This window comes from Scyliorhinus canicula, chromosome 11, assembly GCF_902713615.1.
Source record: "Scyliorhinus canicula chromosome 11, sScyCan1.1, whole genome shotgun sequence".
Lineage (NCBI taxonomy): Eukaryota > Metazoa > Chordata > Chondrichthyes > Carcharhiniformes > Scyliorhinidae > Scyliorhinus > Scyliorhinus canicula.
In genome coordinates, this window is record NC_052156.1 from 51,909,601 (window position 1) to 51,927,684 (window position 18,084).

Below are 18,084 nucleotides of genomic sequence, written 5' to 3' on the forward strand. Positions count from 1 at the left end.
TCGTCATTGTTGCTGCTACAGCAATTCCCAATTTCCAAACCCGCCATCATGTTCATGCATTGGGGACACAAGAGTCAGTGAAGCTTGAGACTGACTTGCAGAGTCTCATAGAAAAGATTGGAGGTTCTTAGTCAAATAGTTCCTGAGGCAAATGTAATTATATAGTAGTGAAGAAACTTTCGCTGGATCAGTAGAACAGCATGAAATCTAGCACCTCTGCTCGCACAGTGTTCAGTTTAGCCATTCTGTTATAAATTAGCATAGTATGGATTCTTGCTACGGGTTCTGACTGAATTTCTAAAGCATTTGAAACACTATCCATGAATCAGAAATCATCATTTACATTAATACATACAAATCAAACAATGTTAGACATTATAATTTATTTTAGTTTGCAGGATGGACCTGTCAGGTTCAACAGTTGCCAATGAAATTGCTGATAATATATGAACTTTGGTTTGCGGAACTCACTCGTCATTATAAGTATCTGCTGTACCTATTACTCTTGTAGGTGACACTGTGATAAAATTTTTCAATATTAGTTGTCACTCAACAGCTGCTGCAGCCACTATATTCCCATTGCTGCAATTATGAGGTTTTAAGATTGTTATGTTTTGGGACTGTCTTTCAATTAAAGTAAAATGAGACAGGTTATGTGACCAGTTGTGGAGTCCTCCTGAGAGCAAACCGGGTGATGTTTCTGGGACTCCAGAATTGCAGGCCAGTCAGATTGGCTGCCAGCTCTCTGAGCCAATGTGCTAATAGCGGATGGACTGTGGTCTCTAAGATCCCAGAAAAATGAGGAGAATGCCAGGTTAAAAACAATTGTGCTTTAAACGGTTCATTTATTTCCAGGATAAAAGAGAATTGCCATCTCATGGATAGCTAATCAGCATCTCAAATTGGATACATTGTCCATGTGATTCATGTTGCCATGAAGATGGCTTTTGAGAAGGGAAGGGTTTCGAAGATATCCCTGAAACCTCAACCACAAGGCTAGTTTGCCAGGATAGGGAGAGCAGCTATAGGCAGCAAGATGAGGTGGTTCACCATGTGGTTTATTGTGCAGGAAGCTCATGATTGAGAAGAATGAATTAACGAGGAGTTTAAACAAGGCTGGAAGATGTCCTTAGCTGAAGTTCCCAGGATGAGAAAAGAAAAGAAGCAAAGTAAACCATTGGGAGCTATGAAGAACCTGGACTTGTTCCAGAAAAAAATGAATGTCAACATAAAGTACATCTGTGAAGTGTTTTTGGTTGTGTGGGAAAGTTCTGTTTTGTGGTTTCAAGTATAAATTGCCTGTAAAGATAATGTTTAGTCAATATTGCTTTAATGTTTTGTTACAGTAAATAGCTTAGAACTTGAAATCTTGCTATGCCATCCTTCCAGCTATTAACTAGAAGTTTGAATTTCTCTGTGGAGATTGTAGCAGCATAAAATATTCAAATCTTTTCTAGTGTTTTTATTTGCCTCTTGTAAATAGAAATGTCTAATGACTGAATAAGGTATTAGAGTAAACAAAATATTGAAAAATTACATATTTCACAAGAACATAATTTATCAAATGAATTGTCTTTTGTGTAATTTAATACTTTCATTTAAAAGGCTACTTACCTGAAGACCATCCTCTTCCAAATCCCTGGGCTTGGACTTGGTACTTTTGCCAGCGCTACAATATTATGAGAAGAATTCGAATAGTACAATCTGAACATGTGCAATGCAGCATAGAATTCCTACAGTGCCGAAGGAGGCCATTTGGCCCATTGAGTCTGTAATGACCCTTTGAAAGAGAACTCCACCGGGGTTCTATCCCCATAACCCCGTGCATTGATCATGGCCAATCCACCTAACCTGCACATCTTTGGACTGTGGGAGGAAGCGGGAGCACTTGGAGGAAACCAAACTCCACACAGACAGTTACCCAAAGTCGGAATCAAATCTGGGTCCCTGGCACTGTGAAGCAGCAGTGCTAACCGCTTGTATCAGTAATGTTCAGTTAGGTCCAGCAAAGGAATATTTTTCTTCAGCTTCTTGCTCTATCTGCTCATGAACTTTTCTTCAAATAATTTAAAAATACCATGAGACAAATTTTTTAAATTTGGTTTAAAAATTATAGAACTAAAATAGAGGCACCTCATGTGTGTGTCACGTGCACCAAAATATGCATAACAAATAGAAACAAGAGTAGACCATACGACCCACTGAGCCTGCTCTGCCATTCAATACAACTAATACTAATCATCGTCCTCAACTCCCTTTAACCCTCAATTTGCTGAGACACCAAAAATCTATTTCACTCTTAAATATATTTCTCTGGAGCAGATTCTTCAATGATTTGTGTGAAGAAATACGTCATCTCAGTCCTAAGTGATCACCCCCTACCCCATCCTGAGAATGTGCCCAATTGTTTTAGATTCTCGAGCCAGAGGAAACAACCTAGTAGTGCCTACCATATTGAGCCTTTTCAGAAACGAGTATGCTTCATTGAGATGACCTCTTGTTCTTCTAATCTCCAGAAAACATAGACCCTATTTCCTCAGCCTCTCATCTTAGGACAACCCTCTCAACCTAGGAACCAATTTAATGAACCTTCATTGTACAATCTTCAATGCAAGTATATCCTTCCTTAAAAAGGGAAGACAAAACTGTACACCATATTCCAGAACTGGACTCACCAAAGGCCTAGACAAGGTTCTTCTGCAAGACTTCTGTATGATTGTACTCCAATCCTCTTGCAATAAAGGCCAAGAGATTGGAAAGAAAGAATACATGATGGTATTTTTATAAGACGTGTTGTATCTTTGGTTTTGATGTTCCATAAACTCCCAAAAATCGCATAAAACTGAAGGAGGCATGAGCAGAAAGATGAGGGTCACAAAGAAGGACAGAGGCACGTTTTCTTCATTTCATGTTGTATCAAAACATTAGAATTTTGAAGCCAACTGATTATCCCACTGACATTTAGAAAAGGTCAAAGTTAATAACGTACATCTATAAGACACAAATAGAGAAGCACTTTTTCCCTCAAATTTGATCTACTTTTTAAATGGTGCATCTAGAATGCAAACAAAGCCTCTGAGGGAGGCAAATGGAATAGGAGGGGCAGTATGAGGCAAGGCAGGGTCAGGCGACAAGGAAGAAGGAAAAACAAGAAGGAAAACAAAGTGGACGAGGCGGGAATGGGTGTTGGAAAAAGTGGGAGAGGAGAATGGATAAGGAGGATGCGCGAAGAAGCGAGCAGGGCTGGGGAAGGAGGGGCAAGAAACTGTTTAAAACTGTATGGGGCTGTGGCATCCCAGCACCTACTCTCAGGGAGAATGAGAGAGAGTGGAGGCAGTGTGAAGGAAATATTTAAGAATTTGTGACTAACAGTGTAGCAACATGGGAGGATAGAAGATTTATGTGTGTAAGTCAAAGATGAAGTAGTAAGGGGTAGAGATGGGGCAGGCGATGATAGGAAGGTGAAAGGAGTGGAGAATGCAATAAGGCTGAGGGGAACTGGTGTGGGGGGGGGGGTGTTATTGATGGGGAAACATGAAAACCACGCTCCTGGAAGGCCCCATCCCAACTGAAACCATTGGAATCTTCATTCTGCCACAAAAGCATCAAGTGCAGACAGGATTCAGTAGAGTGCATACCTTCGCCGTGCTGTGTTACTTCAACATTATAAAGATGCAGTTCTTCCATGAGGTTTTCCCCAACCTGGTTGATACCCTAACTACAAAACTGAGAAAAGAAAGCGTTTTATTAAGAGCTTCTATCTCGCTGACCAAGCTTCATGCCAATCCATCCAACAACCTGCTCTGAAAGCTTTGTTCAAGTTGACAGCTGCGACAAATTATACCACAACTGTTCGGACAATCCACAACAGTCTAAAGCAGTCAATAGCATCCCAAATAAAACAACCCATAATATTCTTTAAAAAAAAAGTAAATTCTCCCTATCTGCTAATGTGAACAAGTCCTTAAAAGTCCAGGATCCAGATCAGCATCTTCGCCAAAAACTAAATAGTTTTTCCTTGGGCCACACCCAGTGTACCACATTTTGCTCAAATCCATCCATTAGTTTTGGAAATATATCGCTTTCAGGTAAATGGACAAAGACTAACAAACAGGCTCAAAAACATTACCTACGCCCACATTTAGCGCCAGAGGTAATTTTAAAGGAAATAGATAAAAGTAGAAAACACAGATTAAGACAAAAACAAAAATAATAGGCAGCACGGTGGCGCAGTGGGTTAGCCCTGCTGCCTCATGGCGCCAAGGTCCCAGGTTCGATCCTGGCTCTGGGTCACAGTCCGTGTGGAGTTTGCACATTCTCCCTGTGTTTGCGTGGGTTTCGCCCCCACAACTCAAAAGATGTGCAGGGTAGGTGGATTGGTCACGCTAAATTACCCCTTAATTGGAAAAAATGAATTGGGTACTCTAAACGTGGCAGCACGGTAGCATGGTGGTTAGCATAAATGCTTCACAGCTCCAGGGTCCCAGGTTCGATTCCCGGCTGGGTCACTGTCTGTGCGGAGTCTGCACGTCCTCCCTGTGTGTGCGTGGATTTCCTCCGGGTGCTCCGGTTTCCTCCCACAGTCCAAAGATGTGCGGGTTAGGTGGATTGGCCATGCTAAATTGCCCATAGTGTCCTAAAAAATAAGGTTAATGGGGGTTGTTGGGTTACTGGTATAGGTATACGTGGGCTTGAGTAGGGTGATCATTGCTCGGCACAACATCGAGGGCCGAAGGGCCTGTTCTGTGCTGTACTGTTCTAATTCTAAACTTATATATAAAAAAAAACAAAAATCATTAACAGAGAAAGTGAAGGAGGCAAAAACTTATGAGAGAATAACCACATACTCTAATTTAACATGTGAAATGTCACAAGAGATAGACTAGGAAAGACTTTAAAATTACAAATTGATTAATGCTTCCTCAGTGGATTACCTGAATGTGTGTGTAACCACCCCCCTCTCAAGACAGTCATTTTAAGCTGAGTCAGTATGGGGATTTAGCAATGCCTTTCCTATATTTTCCTGTTGTTTGATTCCATCACTTCCCTATTGCTGTGATCTACAGGGACCAAACCATCCTAATGAGACAGGTGCCCAAATTGAAAAATACATTAATAGAACCCCTTCAGGCTGAAACTGTACAGAACAACTTTTACCTAGGGCAGCAAGGTGGCCCAGTGGTTAGCATTGTTGCCTCACGGCGCCGAGGTTCCAGGTTCGATCCTGGCTCTGGGTCACAGTCCATGCAGAATTTACACATTTTCCCCATGTCTGCATGGGTTTTGCCCCCACAACCCAAAGATGTGCAGGATAGGTGGATTGGTAACGCTAAATTGCCCCTTAATTGGAAAAAATGAATTGGGTATTCTAAATGTTTTTTAAAAAAGAACAACTTTTACCTGAGACATGTCCCAGTACAGAAATAAGAGTAAAAAAGCAAATTACTGCAGATCCTGGAATCTGAAACAAAAACAGAAAAATAACTGGACAATCTTAGCAGATCTTGTCTTTCAATAAATTTAGAGTACCCAATTATTTTTTTCCAATTAAGGGGCACTTTAGTGTGGCCAATCCACCTAACCTGCACATTTTTGGGTCATAGGCGTGAAACCCATGCAGACATGGGGAGAATGTGCAAACTCCACAAGGAGTGACCCGGGTCCGGGATGGAACCTGGGGCCTCAGCACCGTGAGGCAGCAGTGCTAACCACTGCACCACCATGATGCCCTCAATCATGGCAGGTCTAACAGCATCTTTATGCTTTGACATAGAATCATCCAGACTCGAAACGTTATCTTCTCTCTCCACAGAAAGAAGTGTTCCATTTAGTTATGGCAAGTGAAGGAAGATCTGGAAGAGGATCACCTTACCACAAGGTGAGAGAATCAGTTGCAATTCCTCCTGCTTTACCGTAAACACCAGATTCCCCAGAGACACAGGCTGATCGATGAAACAGGTGAAATGTTATCTTAACAAAAGATAACAACACTGAAAGCTGAGTAATTCTGTAGTTCGCAGACACAACAGGGTCATAACTACATTCACGGCGTGTCAAATCATAATTACTAATCGGACAAAGAGAAACAATGAAAACTGATGCACTTGGGAAATTTTTTCCCAATAACCTGTTGGTTTCAAGCTAGAAAACCTTGCAAAACTACCAACGAGGAGATATAAAAGGGTGTGTTCAATGCTCATTTGGCTCAGTATAGATGCTTTCCAATGAAACTTCCAATACCCACAAAGTGGTTTTCATCATTAATTTCTGTGGTGTCATCTTGTTCTTTTGAGTGTTGGGGAATGCATTTATTTAGTTAGTGGAGAACCTAAACCAGGGGTGGGCAAACTACGGCCCGCGGGCCGCATGCGGCCCGCCAAAGGTATTTCTGCGGCCCTCCAAGTCATTTAAAAAAAAAAAAAATTTTTAATTTTTTTTTAATTAAAAAAAAAATTTTTTTTTAAGGTTAATGGGGGGGGCTGTTGGGTTACTTACTGGTATAGGGTGGATACGTTGACTTGAGTAGGATGATCATTGCTCGGCACAACGTCGAGGGCCGAAGGACCTGTTCTGTGCTGTACTGTTCTATGTTCTATATGAGGCGCCCAGAATCATAACCGGGTGAAGTAATTATTTTACTTAATATACTCTGCGGCCCTTTGTGAATTGTGAATTTTTGAATGTGGCCCTTGCACGGAAAAGTTTGCCCACCCCTGACCTAAACGGTCTATTTTAAAAAGATGCAGATGCTGACAAGCACTCATCGATTAAACAATGACTCAAGCAGAGAGCTCCAATTCTCAAGTCAGTGCATTTTGTGCAGCAGATTTCTGGAATGAATGACAACAGATTTTTACCAGTTGCAGATTGATTTAAATTACAAAGTGATTTAAGTGGGAAGTGGAAGGAAAATCAACCACACAAAGACCAAGGTTGCTACATTGAGAGATTGTACGGACAAGCGCAATATGCTTGTGAAGATAGCCCGTCCAATTCAAGTGCACTTTGCTTGGATGGGAACACCTTCAGCCAGCCGATATATTTTTGAAATTGACGCATGAAGCGCAACTATACAATACAGGATTAAGTGTGAGACCTAGATGTCAAACCATAAAGGATTACCATACAGAATGAGATTTCAAATCCAAAGGATACCAGAATATTCCGAAGTAAAGAAAAAAATTCAGACAGTATTAGAAGATTTGCATAGTTTTAGTGAAGGAGTTTGCATGTGAACTAGGCCTGGGGAAACGTCAATCTGCTAATCATACTGCTGTCGTGACCTTAATGATTAATTTGAAATCACAGACATGCTACTATAAATTACAGATTCTCTGTTACCATGACAAAGCAGTTCCAATTTTTATTGCACTACTTACTGCATATTAATATACTGCAACCAACTGGTGCACTCCCTGGAATCCTAAAATTATACATTATTAATTTGGCTGCCCAGACCCGAATGACTAACAATTTGTATGGTATTTACCAGCTCCCTTAATGTCTGAGTTCCAGCACTTGGACACCACAGAGCGACTTTCACTCCTCAACTAGTGGACTGAAATCCTTGCAGGTTTTAAAACAAGATTTCCCCATTACGATATCACATATACAAAAAAGTTTACCAAAAATGGCATCAATTTAAAATTCTTGATCATGTAACATAAAGAACGTTTGCTAAGCTATAATGAATATACATAGACTACTCAATACAATAATGACCACGGCCAGCTAACATCAGCTGGCATATCACAACAGCATACTTTACAGTTTATTGATAGAATTAATATATTGATTTCTCCAGACTCCAATGGTGCATCCTTTCTTATTTTACAATCTCTCATCTACTATTTTGACAAGGCTTTTCAAAATGCAGACTGAAAAGAAAAGAAAGAGGGGGGAAAAAATCATGGCATCCAGTTCATTAAAATTTAGCTGGGCAACCCAACCTGCATTGCGGAGAGAACACAATGCAAGCGCCACGCTTCCTCCTGAATTTATTTCAAAGCTCTTTTGTTCTGAAAGCATCTGGACCTGATCTTAGCCTATTCCTGTCTGTTGACCTTCTTTCAATGCTGCACATCACCACTGAAGTGAAAAGAAGGTCCCAGTGTGCTGCTGGGCCTCATGTAAAGCCTGCGAGATGAATTAAAAGCACCACAAGCCATCTGTTCCCTAAGACAGGCGACTGCTGAACAAGTTCTCTACTCATGCACAACCCCAAGCTGCTAAACCTCACTAAACGCGCTACATTCTTCACCATTGCACCGATCGTACAAAACGTCTTATATTGCCAAAGCCCACAATTTAAAACAAATTAAAATGGCATAAAATGTACCTATATACCGACAGTTGCCAGAATCCTACGAAATTCAAAACCTGCATGAGGAATTAATCCTCTTTAAGTGCGATCGCGTCCCAAACCTTTCAGAAGAACGCTTTGCAGCCTGGCAGTACCGGGTGCCGAGAGATGACAGAAGCAGGGGTTTACTTACATCAGGCTGCTGCCACACAACAAAAGATTTCAGGGAAGAATAATCTTCCGGCAGCTGACAGTGCAAAAGGGAGAAGTGCAGCAGCCTCGCTTTTAGATCATTCATGACATTTCTAGTACATGACAACAATGCCCATCTGCACAGAATTTACAGGCTTGCAGGGTAAAAAAAGACATGCCAAAGCAGTCCTGAAATTCGGGCAAGTGTTTAAGAAGCAGCTGTTCATTTAAAAAATGCAAATGCCTGCATACAATTATGTAATTATATCCTTCTGTAAGATTGTATATACACCAATGTGTTGTAGGTAGGTAGGAATGAGTTACAGGACAAATATGTAATCTTGAGGTTCAACCCACTGCAATGAGCTGCGATCAAGCAGGAGCCAGCCAAAGTCCTCAAACTGGACATTTGCCTGCCCCTTTGCCAAACCATCTTGATTTCCCCATTGGCTAGGAGTCGTCAGTTGATTGTCAAAGTCAGATTCAATAATGTTCCGTGTCCAACAGACTGAAAGTTGGGTTCTTGAGAAAGGGGCCCCTCTCGCACCTTATGCAACTTTGCAATTTACCTGCATTGCTGATAATAACAACTTCAAAATATTTAGTCGGCTTCTGAATAATACAAAAGAAAATCATGTATGGCACAAATATTTATTTTAAACAAAGGTATACTTTGACTTGTCAAATGTCCAGTTGAAGACCCAATCTCTCTCCATCCACTAAGGAAAGTAAAACTAAACTGGCATTTTTATGGAACCTTTTATGATCTCAGGATGCTCCAAAGTGCTTCACAACCAATGAAGTAATATGGAGTGTTGCAATGTAGAAAAACATGACACCATTGGCAAGTGCATCCATGCTTTGAAACCCCCCAGTTACCCATTTACAAGAGCTTTGCTTTGGCAATTTTTAAACAGGATGGCATGTCAGATCAACAACCTGAAGAATGGAGACTTATCCTAACTCTGTACACCACAGAGCGTCTTTCACTCATCAACTGGAGCTGCTCCCGAGAGGACAAGAGGGTGAGACCTGGCGAAGAGATGTCTCCAGCTAGGTCTCACAGTTGGACTTCGCATTTGAATCATCACTGTCTAGTACTCTGAAAACTTTCTCTGTCTGACTTTTGAATCCAGAGTTACATTTCTTCATTTGCTTGAAGATCCAGCAGCATCGGAAATGTCAACAGCTTTTTCAGTGGGTCTCTTAGCTTATAATACAATATACTTACAGTACACCTACTTACATATATGAGGACAGCAACAGTATTTCTGCATTATAGTGGATGAAATTTGGATCTGTGCAGAAGATGATTCAGATACAGCACTAAAATTTGAATAATACCGTGGAAAATCACTATTTGGGTAGGCCATTATCATTCTCAGCTGCTGTAGAGAGATCAGGGGCAGGATTCAATTGACCAGGGTTTTCATCATCTGCCCTACTATCTCTTTACGCAACTGAATGTGAAATTTTATCTTGCGAGATCCTTGAAATGTTGATATTATGAAAGTTGTTGTTGCTGCTCTCCACAAGCCTGGTACTACAATTGAACGTTGATCTGTCTGTATTTGCAGAAACGACATGACTCTTCCTGAAAGGTGCACAATGTCGCCTGCACTCATTGGTTCACAGGGCTGCCGCAGGAGCCAGATAATACAATACAAATGTAAAAATGACTTACGCAGAACAATCTGGCTGTATGATTTTACTATCTTCCCTTTAAGCAGAACGTAATCAACATAAACAATACAACCAAAATTTGAAAAACCTGGACAACGGAACACTTATTATTCATTACAACAAAATAAGTATGAAAGTATTCATTTTAAAAGTGTGAACATGGGCTCCAACAGTATCTACTGTTCGAGCCGAAAGGAACAGGCCTCTAATAGGTTCCTCATCCTCTGCTGAATTGCCTCTGTGCCACTATGACAACAATAAAGAGGTGTTATATTTGGCTTTGCTGTCCATTGACTGTACAGGAGGAGAAAATCAGTAAAGGGTCCTGCACCTGGGACTCTGGACAGGATTGTTGCGAGAAGAGAACGAATCAGTCTAGATCATGTGAAATGAACTGCCAATATTCAATATCTTTCCTCACACGTGTAGGTGCTTGATTGGGATATCAGCAAGCTATCAGAATAACCCAGCTGGAGTCAATGCTTCAGGCAAAAAAGGAAACAATTGGGCTGAGTGGGAGGAAAGAGATGTTTTAATTGAACATATTGAGCTGGTTCATTATTAGCCATCCATTCTTCCTTGAAGCTGCAATGTTAACCTGTAATTAAGATTCTATCAAGTACAGATAAGAGTTAGAAACACATAACCTGAATCTCTCTCATTCTCTCTATATTTGCAGCAGAGTTTATATATTTTTATTGCAATTAGCATACTTACCCTGTTGACTTCTAACCACATGCTCTAACTTGGTTATCGTCAAGAATATGAAACAAAAAGTGGGAGGGGAGGGTGTCACTTGTGTACATCCGCAGGTAATTTTAGATCACGCTTGACACTGTTTTTGTTAAGTGGTTGGCAGCCATAGTGAGTGCACCCAGATTGCACATTTCAATTACTCCACCCTTGCCAATTATCACAGGCTATTGACTTTTCAGCATATCAACTTCAAAGGACACTACCCATAATCCCATATCCTTTCATTTTATATAGTAATCTGCTATGTGAAACCTTGTTAAAAGCCTTCTGAAAGTTAAATAAACCACATCCACAGGTTCTCCCTGATCAACTCTACTAGTTACATCTTCAAAGAATTCCAGCAGATTTGGCAAGCATGATTTCCCTTTTATTAATCCATGCTGACTTTGTCTCATTATACCACTGTTTTCCAAGTGCTGTGCTATGAAATCCTTGACAATGGACTCCAGCAACTTCCCTCTTACCGACGCTAGGCTCACTGGTCTATAGTTCCCTGTATTCTCCTCACCTCCCTTTTTTTAATAGCAGGCTTATATTAACTGTCCTCCAATCTGTAGGAAGCATTCCAGAGTTCAAAGTACCTAGGTTTCATGGGGAGGCATTGGTTTGGTGGTATTGTCGCCAGACTAGTAATCCAGACATTCTGAGTCATGCTCTGGGGACCCGGGTTTGAATCCCCCCCCAGGGCAGATAGTGAAATTTGAATCCAATAAAAATCTGCAATTAAAAGTCTAATGATGACCATGAAATCATTACCAATTGTCGTAAAAAAAAACATCTGTCTTTCCTTACCTGGTCTGGCCTACATGTGACTCCAGACCACAGCAATGTGGTTGACTCTTAAATGCCCTCAGGGATGGGCAATAAATGTTGGCCCAGCCAGCGACACCCACATCCCATGACAATTATTTTAAAAATCTGGGCTTGTTTGAAGAGCCAACACAGATATGATGGGCTGAATGGCCTCCTTCTATGATTCTCTCTTCCAGGGTCTTGCATTATTTTGGGTGTGTGAATCTCAGAATTAATTCATGATAAAACGCGAATGTCAAATTTATTATTCCAAGTACAACCTTTCCTACAATTTATTGCTATATATGAAGCATTGTAGCTGCATGTAAAGAAAATGATAGCATATCCCAATTATGAGATAATTCAAGTCCTCTAATTACTCACTGATCCAACAAGTTACAGTATTGTCAATTTAAAGCACAATAATTTATAGACCTGTAATATTATGTTCACAATATAACTCATAACACAATACAGTTTGAATAATTACAGAAAAACATTGCTTTGTAATTTTATACATGAATCGCTTTTGATAATTAGAACCTGTAACTTTTCAAACAGAAAATGGTGGAAATACTCAGTAGGTCAGATAGCATCTGCGAAAAGCAAAACGCATGTTCCAGGTCTGTGAGCTCCTATCAGACAGGAAAAATTAGAAATATATTAGGTTTTGAGCAAGTGAAAGGGGTGGAAGAACAAAGCGAAGGTCTGTGATATGTTGGAAGCAGGAGAGATTAAAAGACAAAAGATTTGAGGATGAAAAGCCAAATGGAGTGGTTATTAGAGCAACTACAGAAGCTGTGAATGGCATGATAGAAACCATCTAAATTCAAATAAAAGGAATTAAGACTGAAATAAAAGAAGAAATTGAAACAAAAAAAACAAAATGGAGGCAGAGGTTGTGATCTAAAATTGTTCAGCTCATTGTAGTGGAGGTGGCATAGTGGTTAGCGGTGCTGTCTCAAGGTGCCCAGGACCTGGGCTTACTCCTGGCCCCGGGTCACTGTCCGTGTGGAGTTTGCATATTCTCCCCGTCTGCTTGGGTCTCAACCACACATTCCAAGAGATGTGCAAGGTAGGTGAATTGGCCACGCTAAACTGCCCCTTAATTGGAATTTAAAAAAGAATTGGGTAATCTAAATTTATTAAATAAAAACTCAATGTTGAGTCCAGGAGGCTGTAAAGTGCCCTTTGGAAAGATTGAGCTTCACTGGAACACAGCAAGCCGAAGGCAGTAAAGTCAGAGTGGGAACAAAACAGAGAATAAAAATGACAGGCAACTATGAATTCAGGTTCATGCTTGCAGACAGAACAGAGGTGTTCCGCAAAGCAGTTACTCAATCTGCGTTTAGTCTCCTCAATGTTTCTTCTCAGATGCTGCCAGATCTGCCGGTATTTTCTGATTTCATTTCAATTTTCACCATCTGTGTGTTTTTTTGCTTTTTTGTAACTTTTTAAAGTTTCCCCTTCAATATTGCACAACAGCTTTACAAATCTACTCAAATCAGTTTTGTCTCAACACCCATTCAGTTGTGCACCAGCAAACTGATGCCTCGAGGAGTAACTGAAACATTTCAAAATGTACAAATAATTGAGCAAAATACAAAGACTTTTCTGAAGTGAAGGTTAATGAAGCAAGTGTGTAAAGATTCGGCACTTCACTGTCGATTGCTGCTGTTTTTAATCACAGCTACTTCCTGCTGAGAGCTCAGATCACCACTTTTTGGGGGTTGCAAAACACATGCCAAGGGAAACAAAAGCAACACCTTTTGGTTCTCAAGTACCATTTGTCACCTACTGCGGAGATCGCACAACTTCCTAAATTATTTCTTCTAACTGCCAGCTGCACCAACATTACTGGAGACAGAAAAGGTAACACTGCGATTGGCTGGCCTTTAAATCACTTCAAAATTGCACTTTTCAAAAAGACAAGATTTAATTTGCTATTGGCTAAGCCAGCTGGATTTGCAAATCACGTGCACTCTGAAAATAGCAAATATTACATGTAATATACTGTCCATGGCTCCATGTTAATTCCCCAGGCCTGCAGCAGCAGTACTCATGTTATTAGGCCAAGCAGCATTATCTTTTATTTCGGTGACTAGGTATGCAGTTCATTAAAAAGATGTATTTGATCATTTACCCCTGATCTTATCTTTAAATAAGCATTACAGATATTGGCCACGCTAAACTGCCCCTTAATTGGAATAAAAAAAAGAATTGGGTAATCTAAATTTATTAAATAAAAACAGATGCATCAGCATCTCGTCTTAAAACAGCATACCATCAGTTTACAAAGAATGTCTCTAACATAAACCCTTACATTGGTTTAAACAAAATGCCCCTAGCATAACTTTAACCTCTTTTTATCATTTTGGTTATTTATTTTTTTTGTTTCATTACTAATTTATTGAAGGTTCTCCGGATGTGCATCACACAATGGCTTAATACAACTATTACTTAATGAATAATTTCAATAAACAACTGAAAATATATAGTGCTGAACTAACAGGTCAAAAGTAGAAATTCAATAAAACCCATATTGTCATCTACACCCTTCACCATGCTGAATATCAAAAGGCTCTGGGCTCAGGGGCAGCACGGTGGCACAGTGATTAGCATTGCTGCCCACGGCGCTGAGGACCTGCGTTCAAATCTGGGTCACTGCCCGTGTAGAGTTTGCATGTTCTCCCCCTGTCTGCGCGGGTTTCACCCCCACAACCCAAAGATGTGCTGGTTAGGTGGATTGGCCACGCTAAATTGCCCCTTAATTAGAAAAAAATAATTGGGTACTCTAAATTTAAAAAAGAAAGGCTCTGGGCTCAGAAAGAACTATATTGAAGTGTGGTTAAGAAAGCCTAAATTATACTACACTCCATTCTTTGATTCCAGAACTACATTATGTTTGGACATAATCTGACATAATTTATAACAAGCAATGCAAAACAATGGGTTTTTTCAAATTCATGCAACAATTTTGACCTTCCTATGCTATGTGGCATTCAGGCAGTCCAATTGAAAAAAATAAGGCTGCTCGTTCCAATGCCTTGATATGGTGCCCCCATGTGGTTCACCTCTGGGTCTTACCAAAGTGTGAAGACACAAACAGAAGCCTAAAACTAATATTTCACGACCACTAGTTGAGATATGAAAAAATATTCCCTCGCCACCTCCTGTTCAACAACATCAATTTTTTAAAATTTATAGAGCAAGGAAATGAAAAGTAATGTGGGCTCCCGTTTAAGGTCATTAGCTGTAATTATAAATATAAAACAAAGTTCTAAAACTACACAGAAGATTCCATAAGTAAATGTATCCTATGATGTAGTGGGCCAGATGAACCCTAAAGGTAGCCTGGCTCTTAGCTCTCATTATTGAGTTGGGCCAGAGCTGTCCAACATGTAACCAAATTTTAGGTACATACCTGCAGGCCACAACAGCACTTACCATTTCAGTTGCACATTTTTAAAACTATGAGGCCATCACTGAATAGCTTCTTTGAATTTGCTCACTCAGCTGCTATTGCAAAGATACTGCAAGACATTGGGCGGGATTCTGCAATAATGGGGCTATGTCACCACTGGCGCCAACCACTCCGGCATCAAGAGCCCTCCCGAAAGTGAGGAATTCTCTAATTTCCCGGGGGCTAGGTTGACGCCGGAGTGGTTCCCGCAGCTCCAGCTGGCGCCAAAGGGCCAGCACGAGTTTGCGCAGGTGCGGAACATGTGTGACCTCGCGAATGCACAGACCAGCCGGCGTATTTCCGCCATATGCGCCGAACGGCCGGCGTATTTCCGCGCCAGCCCCCGGGCAATATGGCGGAGCCCTACAGGGGCCCGACAAAGAGGAAAGGAGGCCCCCACAGAACCAGCCCACCCACAGATCGGTAGGCCACAATTGCGGGCCAGGCCACCGTGGGGACTCCCCCACACTTACCTGCCAGGCCCCGCCGTGTGTGAGGTGAGTAATTCACACTGACGGGACTGGGCAAAACCTGACGGCCACTTGACTCATCGGGGCGCGGAGAATCACCAGGTGGGCCGCTATCAACGGCCCCTGACCAGGCTTCAGGGCGGAATTTATGCTCTCCCCCCCCCCCACCCCGGGGATTCTCCGACCCGGCGCAGGGTCGGAGAATCCCGTTCTTTTTTTTTATATAAATTTAGATTACCCAATTATTTTTTCCAATTAAGGGGCAATTTAGCGTGGCCAATCCACCTACTCTGCACATTTTTGGGTTGTGGGGGCGAAACCCACGCAAACACGGGGAGAATGTGCAAACTCCACACGGACAGTGACCCAGAGCCGGGATCGAACCTGGGACCTCAGCGCCGTGAGGCGGTTGTGCTAACCACTAGGCCACCGTGCTGCCCTGAGAATCCCGTTCTTGATGTGTACAGCTTCTTCATTGAAAAAAAATCCTGCTTGTATTTTCAATTTATTTTTGTACTCTTCATCGATAGCCACTCTGGACACCACTTCGTATTTTTCAAATTACTCTTTATGTAGTCTTTCATAAAGATGTTTCACACATTTATGGAATAGATACAACCTACATACAAACCAAATATTGAAGTCTTCCATAAAATATTTGTGGATAGAAAGTCTCTTCCACCGTTGTTGAAATGTTACGTTTTCATCTTGGAATTTACCATCTTTGTACGAGACAAAAGCCCTAAAACCTGCAGTACTGTTGTCAGGACAGCTTTGAGGTGAATGCGTGGAGGTTCTATATTCTCAACTGACTTTGTGGAAAACGGGCAGGTAGAGTAAATGACACATGACTGTTCCGTCCGTGAGGGAAAAGGCAATGGAACTTTAAGCCATCAAATGCAGTTAGAGTCTAAAAATCAGTATTAATAGGACAGCATGGTGGCGCAGTGGGTTAGCCCTATTTCCTCATGGAGCCGAGGTCCCAGGTTTGATCCTGGCTATGGGTCACTGTCCACGTGGAGTTTGCATATTCTCCCTGTGTCTGCATGGGTTTCGCCCCCACAACCTAAAGCTGTGTAGGCTAGGTGGATTGGCCATGCTAAATTGCTCCTTAATTGGAAAAACATAATTGGGTACTCCAAATAAAAAAAAATAAGTATTAATCATTAAGCAACAACCATGAAACCTCACAAAACCCTTCGACGGGTCACCAGCTGGACAGTCCTGAGTTAGACCTTCTAGTCATGACAGTGATTGGATGTTATGATGATGCAAGGGGGAGGGACATGTGTAGGCACAATTGCCAGGATTCTCTGTTGATAACTGTGCCCAGTGCCCCTTTACCTTGTGCACCAATGTGTTAACGCACCAGGACAAGATGTGCAAGTTTCCATAGTCAGGCATTACTCTATATATATGGAAGTTTTCTCAATGAAATCACTACCATCAGGAGAAATAAAGGCAAGAGAGGAAACCAGACAAATAAGCGAGAGAGAAAAAAACAGTCCAGTTCAAAGGTTATTATCCTTCCTTTCCTTCCAGTAAGATAAGGTGTGTTGGGTTTTTGAAATTATCCATGCCAACCTTCTATAAAGTTGACAGGCTGTGTTTCAGTTTCATCCTAGAGTCTGTAAGCTTTACATAAGAATCATTTTTTATTCACTGGAATTTGAGGCTGTCAGTATCAATTGTCACATCCTTTGGAAGCAGGATGAAACCTATCAGATGGGTTGGAGAACATGGCCCCAGGCTATCGGAACAACCAGATCATTTGGACAGTTGGAGTGATGATTGTTCACACTATTTCGATCAAATAGTGGGCAGCACTTGAACATCTCCAAACAAATTATTTGGAGGGAGGATAATGCTCCTTTAGAAATCCACAAATCAGTAGCATGATAGGGCGGGAAGATGTCCTAACCAGTGTGCATCTTATCTCATCATCAGTTGTGGCAGAAAAATGAGCTGCTGGCTTCTGGGGGCCAAACTTCTTCCCGTGTTTGAGAAAAAAAATCATTTGCATTTAAATAGCACCTCAAGAATTCCCAAAGGATTCATAACCAAAGGATAACTTTAGCAGTTAAGTCACTATTGATATGTCAACCAACACAGCAGCAAAATATGTATTCAGCAGGCTCTCACAAACAACTAATGAGAAGAATGGTTCATTCGTTCATTTTTAGAACCATTGTTTGAAGGAGGAAAGCTCATCAACACACAGGGAGACACCTCTGCCCTTTTCGGAACAGTGACCGAAGCTTCTTCACGTTCACTGAAGGAGGCAGATGGGTATCTACCAGGGAAGGCGGTGGCATCGTGGTATTGTCATTGAACTCGTAAACCAGAGACTTTGAGTAAGCTTTGGGGACCCAGGTTCAAATCCCGTCACTCCAGGTGGTGTAATCTGGAACTAAAAGTCTAATGAT

The 18,084-nt window shown here is 41.3% G+C and overlaps 1 protein-coding gene across 12 annotated transcripts in view; it reads right to left on the reverse strand.

The window, feature by feature from the left end:
• Positions 1-18,084, reverse strand: part of magi1b (membrane associated guanylate kinase, WW and PDZ domain containing 1b) — a 535,264-nt gene that overhangs the window by 202,328 nt on the left and 314,852 nt on the right. Inside the window, exon 1 of one of the 12 annotated variants that reach the window (XM_038810585.1) lies at positions 8,339-8,486. The exons of the other annotated variants lie outside the window; for them this stretch is intronic. The gene's annotated coding sequence lies outside the window, so the exon portion shown is untranslated. Of the gene's footprint in view, positions 1-8,338; positions 8,487-18,084 lie in introns of those variants that run through there. 12 annotated transcript variants of the gene reach the window in all.